Source organism: Tenrec ecaudatus (genome assembly GCF_050624435.1).
Source record: "Tenrec ecaudatus isolate mTenEca1 chromosome 2 unlocalized genomic scaffold, mTenEca1.hap1 SUPER_2_unloc_2, whole genome shotgun sequence".
NCBI classification, from domain to species: domain Eukaryota; kingdom Metazoa; phylum Chordata; class Mammalia; order Afrosoricida; family Tenrecidae; genus Tenrec; species Tenrec ecaudatus.
In genome coordinates, this window is record NW_027457578.1 from 2,211,547 (window position 1) to 2,218,024 (window position 6,478).

The window sequence follows — 6,478 nt, forward strand, 5'->3', positions numbered from 1 at the left end:
CAACCAGGCTGAACTTCATGGCAGGGTTCCAGATTCCCAGGAATTCCACGGGCTGTATTGCTCAGAGATAGAACCTACTGCTTGGGGCACACTTAATCTGAAAAACTTGCTGGACTCATGGCTATCCAAAAGACCCAAGATTCTCAAAGAGCGAGCGTAAGTTTGACGGAAAAACAAACTGCCGGTAGCGCCTTTTGACCTTGAAAACGGCAAGAAGCAAGATTTCCCTTAAACCATGAATCTCAGAAACATTGTGACAGTGAAGGAAAACCAGTGAGAGCAGATGTACTTCCAATAATCCAACACTTAAATGAGACCTCATACCTAAATCCTATCCTAAAAACAACCCTAATCCTAACCCTAAACTAGGTGAAAAGCTAACCCTAGGTGTAAACCTAAACAGAGATGTAACCCTAAGCCTAGGTCTAACTGTATTCTCCTAACCTTAAACTTAACCCTAACCTAAGGCTCACCCTAAAGCAAGCCCTAACCATAACCGTAGGTCTACCCTAAGGCTAACCCTAATCCTAACCCCAAATCTGATGTGAACATGCAGCTGCCCCTACAACTAACCTTACTCCTAACCGTCATTCTTCGCCTGAACCTAACAACTCTATCCCTCACCTTCAATCGATAGCTCAATTTCACCGTTAATGTAAACCAATCCCTTAAACTAGACAGAGAGCTAAACTTAACCTTAATGAAAACGGATGTAACACACAAACCGTAAGCCTGACCCCAACTCAACCTCGCACACTGTCTAACCCTCACACAAATATTAACCCCAACCCATATCTAAACAGTCAAGTTTACCATAAGCCTAAATGAGACAATAGGTTCGCTCATCCTTAAGCACTAAACCCTACTCTTACCTTCCACCTCACACTCACCCTACATTTGATCCTCAGACTTACCATAACCCGAATCCTCACACAGCCGTAACTCTAACGTGAACTCTAACTCTGTCCCTAAACATGCCCAAATGCCTGTACCTATGCCCGTCTAAAGTTAAACCTAAACCGAAATCTTCTGTGCCACCATTTTGCAGCAGTTTAAAGAAGTACACTGGGAAAGATTTTTCTGCAAGGAAGAAACTGCAGGCGGCGTGCCTGAACTGAGAATATCATGCTGCACGAGTTCTTTGGCCTCAGATGCTAGAAGGGCCATGAGTGGGAAGTATAAAGAAACGGGACTTTACTTTCTCCGTGATCATCAACCTTTGTGGATTCTCTTTGTTCTAGACGCCTGAAATAAAGACAGTTGTCCTGAGTCACCTAAACCTCCACCGAGTGAGGCGCGGGAACTTGCCGGTATCAGAGAATTACGAAGAAGGCTGAACGTCCACAATTAAATGGTCATTGCCCAGAAAGAAGCGCCAGCCGGATCAGCCTGGGAAACAAGCTTCCATTAGACAATGAAGATGTGAGAATCTGGTACGGCCACAGTTCACGGTTTCCATAGATCCATGCAATTCCGTGTTGAATTTCAGTCCGAAAATGAAACCGCTGGAGCCTCTGTTCAGCAGGCCCTGGTGTAGCTCCCAGAGGCACAATGGTGCTCCTCTAGAATTTGGACGAAAAACGTTTTCACGGGAATAAGCAACCTTGATCAAGCCAGGTGGGTCTTGGAAAAACGAAATTGCTGCGTGTGCCTGCAATACTGACAAGCACTCACCTGTGTCACTCTATGGCGCATTCAGCACAGGAATCTGCATCGATTGAGCCAAGACAAAGGAAAGTTCAGGGAGGCAGCACCCGTGTAGAAAAGCGTTTGTTTTTCAAAGAGGAGGCCAATATTGTGAAACGACATACCCATGGCAAATAGTTTTCATCGGCAGTTTCATGGAGCAATATTGCGGGGAGAGAAAAGGCACCACCTGAGGGATGCACGCTCAAACAAACTACGTAGGGCAGGAGACGGGTCGCCCCCAGGCACTAGGGGTGTCGGGCCTCAACATTGTAAGCAGAGTTCACTGAAGTCCCTGAGAGAAGTTTTCTCCGGTGTCCTTCGTCTACGTTCCTAAAATTTACTCTGCGGTTTCTGATGACTCTGGGTTACGAACGGCCACCATTCACCATTCTCCTTACACTCGTGCGTCTCCATCGACCTTAAAGGAAAGGGAGGACACGCAGATGCTGGCAGCTAAATTCAGCAGAGTTAGTGTCAACACAAAAGAGACAGCTCTGTGGGGACCCGTCTTCCATGGTAAAACATTTCCTAACGAATAAGAAATCTTCCCATCGCAATGACAATATGAGAGAATTGCCACCGGTGGATTTGCCGATGTGCCTATAAACATCTTCTTCAGGCCATGAAGTAGTGAAGCAATGGAACTCAGGCGCTTCACCCTTTTTCCTAGACCAGTGAAACTTAAAGAGCCACTATTGACCTGTGAGACATGACGTTGCTGGAAGCATCAGTGTACAGAGGCATGGGAACCTCAAAGGAGTTTCTTCCGTGTGAAAATAACAACCAGGCTGAACTTCATGGCAGGGTTCCAGATTCCCAGGAATTCCACGGGCTGTATTGCTCAGAGATAGAACCTACTGCTTGGGGCACACCTAATCTGAAAAACTTGCTGAACTCACGGCTTTCCCAAAGACCCAAGATTCTCAAAGAGCGAGCGTAAGTTTGACGGAAAAACAAACTGCCGGTAGCGCCTTTTGACCTTGAAACCGGCAAGAAGCAAGATTTCCCTTAAACCATGAATCTCAGAAACATTGTGACAGTGAAGGAAAACCAGTGAGAGCAGATGTACTTCCAATAATCCAACACTTAAATGAGACCTCATACCTAAATCCTATCCTAAAAACAACCCTAATCCTAACCCTAAACTAGGTGAAAAGCTAACCCTAGGTGTAAACCTAAACAGAGATGTAACCCTAAGCCTAGGTCTAACTGTATTCTCCTAACCTTAAACTTAACCCTAACCTAAGGCTCACCCTAAAGCAAGCCCTAACCATAACCGTATGTCTACCCTAAGGCTAACCCTAATCCTAACCCCAAATCTGATGTGAACATGCAGCTGCCCCTACAACTAACCTTACTCCTAACCGTCATTCTTCGCCTGAACCTAACAACTCTATCCCTCACCTTCAATCGATAGCTCAATTTCACCGTTAATGTAAACCAATCCCTTAAACTAGACAGAGAGCTAAACTTAACCTTAATGAAAACGGATGTAACACACAAACCGTAAGCCTGACCCCAACTCAACCTCGCACACTGTCTAACCCTCACACAAATATTAACCCCAACCCATATCTAAACAGTCAAGTTTACCATAAGCCTAAATGAGACAATAGGTTCGCTCATCCTTAAGCACTAAACCCTACTCTTACCTTCCACCTCACACTCACCCTACATTTGATCCTCAGACTTACCATAACCCGAATCCTCACACAGCCGTAACTCTAACGTGAACTCTAACTCTGTCCCTAAACATGCCCAAATGCCTGTACCTATGCCCGTCTAAAGTTAAACCTAAACTGAAATCTTCTGTGCCACCATTTTGCAGCAGTTTAAAGAAGTACACTGGGAAAGATTTTTCTGCAAGGAAGAAACTGCAGGCGGCGTGCCTGAACTGAGAATATCATGCTGCACGAGTTCTTTGGCCTCAGATGCTAGAAGGGCCATGAGTGGGAAGTATAAAGAAACGGGACTTTACTTTCTCCGTGATCATCAACCTTTGTGGATTCTCTTTGTTCTAGACGCCTGAAATAAAGACAGTTGTCCTGAGTCACCTAAACCTCCACCGAGTGAGGCGCGGGAACTTGCCGGTATCAGAGAATTACGAAGAAGGCTGAACGTCCACAATTAAATGGTCATTGCCCAGAAAGAAGCGCCAGCCGGATCAGCCTGGGAAACAAGCTTCCATTAGACAATGAAGATGTGAGAATCTGGTACGGCCACAGTTCACGGTTTCCATAGATCCATGCAATTCCGTGTTGAATTTCAGTCCGAAAATTAAACCGCTGGAGCCTCTGTTCAGCAGGCCCTGGTGTAGCTCCCAGAGGCACAATGGTGCTCCTCTAGAATTTGGACGAAAAACGTTTTCACGGGAATAAGCAACCTTGATCAAGCCAGGTGGGTCTTGGAAAAACGAAATTGCTGCGTGTGCCTGCAATACTGACAAGCACTCACCTGTGTCACTCTATGGCGCATTCAGCACAGGAATCTGCATCGATTGAGCCAAGACAAAGGAAAGTTCAGGGAGGCAGCACCCGTGTAGAAAAGCATTTGTTGTTCAAAGAGGAGGCCAATATTGTGAAACGACATACCCATGGCAAATAGTTTTCATCGGCAATTTCATGGAGCAATATTGCGGGGAGAGAAAAGGCACCACCTGAGGGAGGCACGCTCAAACAAACTACGTAGAGCAGGAGACGGGTCGCCCCCAGGCACTAGGGGTGTCGGGCCTCAACATTGTAAGCAGAGTTCACTGAAGTCCCTGAGAGAAGTTTTCTCCGGTGTCCTTCGTCTAGGTTCCTAAAATTTACTCTGCGGTTTCTGATGACTCTGGGTTACGAACGGCCACCATTCACCATTCTCCTTACACTCGTGCGTCTCCATCGACCTTAAAGGAAAGGGAGGAAACGCAGATGCTGGCAGCTAAATTCAGCAGAGTTAGTGTCAACACAAAAGAGACAGCTCTGTGGGGACCCGTCTTCCATGGTAAAACATTTCCTAACGAATAAGAAATCTTCCCATCGCAATGACAATATGAGAGAATTGCCACCGGTGGGTTTGCCGATGTGCCTATAAACATCTTCTTCAGGCCATGAAGTAGTGAAGCAATGGAACTCAGGCGCTTCACCCTTTTTCCTAGACCAGTGAAACTTAAAAGAGCCACTATTGACCTGTGAGACATGACGTTGCTGGAAGCATCAGTGTACAGAGGCATGGGAACCTCAAAGGAGTTTCTTCCGTGTGAAAATAACAACCAGGCTGAACTTCATGGCAGGGTTCCAGATTCCCAGGAATTCCACGGGCTGTATTGCTCAGAGATAGAACCTACTGCTTGGGGCACACTTAATCTGAAAAACTTGCTGGACTCACGGCTTTCCCAAAGACCCAAGATTCTCAAAGAGCGAGCGTAAGTTTGACGGAAAAACAAACTGCCGGTAGCGCCTTTTGACCTTGAAAACGGCAAGAAGCAAGATTTCCCTTAAACCATGAATCTCAGAAACATTGTGACAGTGAAGGAAAACCAGTGAGAGCAGATGTACTTCCAATAATCCAACACTTAAATGAGACCTCATACCTAAATCCTATCCTAAAAACAACCCTAATCCTAACCCTAAACTAGGTGAAAAGCTAACCCTAGGTGTAAACCTAAACAGAGATGTAACCCTAAGCCTAGGTCTAACTGTATTCTCCTAACCTTAAACTTAACCCTAACCTAAGGCTCACCCTAAAGCAAGCCCTAACCATAACCGTATGTCTACCCTAAGGCTAACCCTAATCCTAACCCCAAATCTGATGTGAACATGCAGCTGCCCCTACAACTAACCTTACTCCTAACCGTCATTCTTCGCCTGAACCTAACAACTCTATCCCTCACCTTCAATCGATAGCTCAATTTCACCGTTAATGTAAACCAATCCCTTAAACTAGACAGAGAGCTAAACTTAACCTTAATGAAAACGGATGTAACACACAAACCGTAAGCCTGACCCCAACTCAACCTCGCACACTGTCTAACCCTCACACAAATATTAACCCCAACCCATATCTAAACAGTCAAGTTTACCATAAGCCTAAATGAGACAATAGGTTCGCTCATCCTTAAGCACTAAACCCTACTCTTACCTTCCACCTCACACTCACCCTACATTTGATCCTCAGACTTACCATAACCCGAATCCTCACACAGCCGTAACTCTAACGTGAACTCTAACTCTGTCCCTAAACATGCCCAAATGCCTGTACCTATGCCCGTCTAAAGTTAAACCTAAACCGAAATCTTCTGTGCCACCATTTTGCAGCAGTTTAAAGAAGTACACTGGGAAAGATTTTTCTGCAAGGAAGAAACTGCAGGCGGCGTGCCTGAACTGAGAATATCATGCTGCACGAGTTCTTTGGCCTCAGATGCTAGAAGGGCCATGAGTGGGAAGTATAAAGAAACGGGACTTTACTTTCTCCGTGATCATCAACCTTTGTGGATTCTCTTTGTTCTAGACGCCTGAAATAAAGACAGTTGTCCTGAGTCACCTAAACCTCCACCGAGTGAGGCGCGGGAACTTGCCGGTATCAGAGAATTACGAAGAAGGCTGAACGTCCACAATTAAATGGTCATTGCCCAGAAAGAAGCGCCAGCCGGATCAGCCTGGGAAACAAGCTTCCATTAGACAATGAAGATGTGAGAATCTGGTACGGCCACAGTTCACGGTTTCCATAGATCCATGCAATTCCGTGTTGAATTTCAGTCCGAAAATGAAACCGCTGGAGCCTCTGTTCAGCAGGCCTGGTGTAGCTC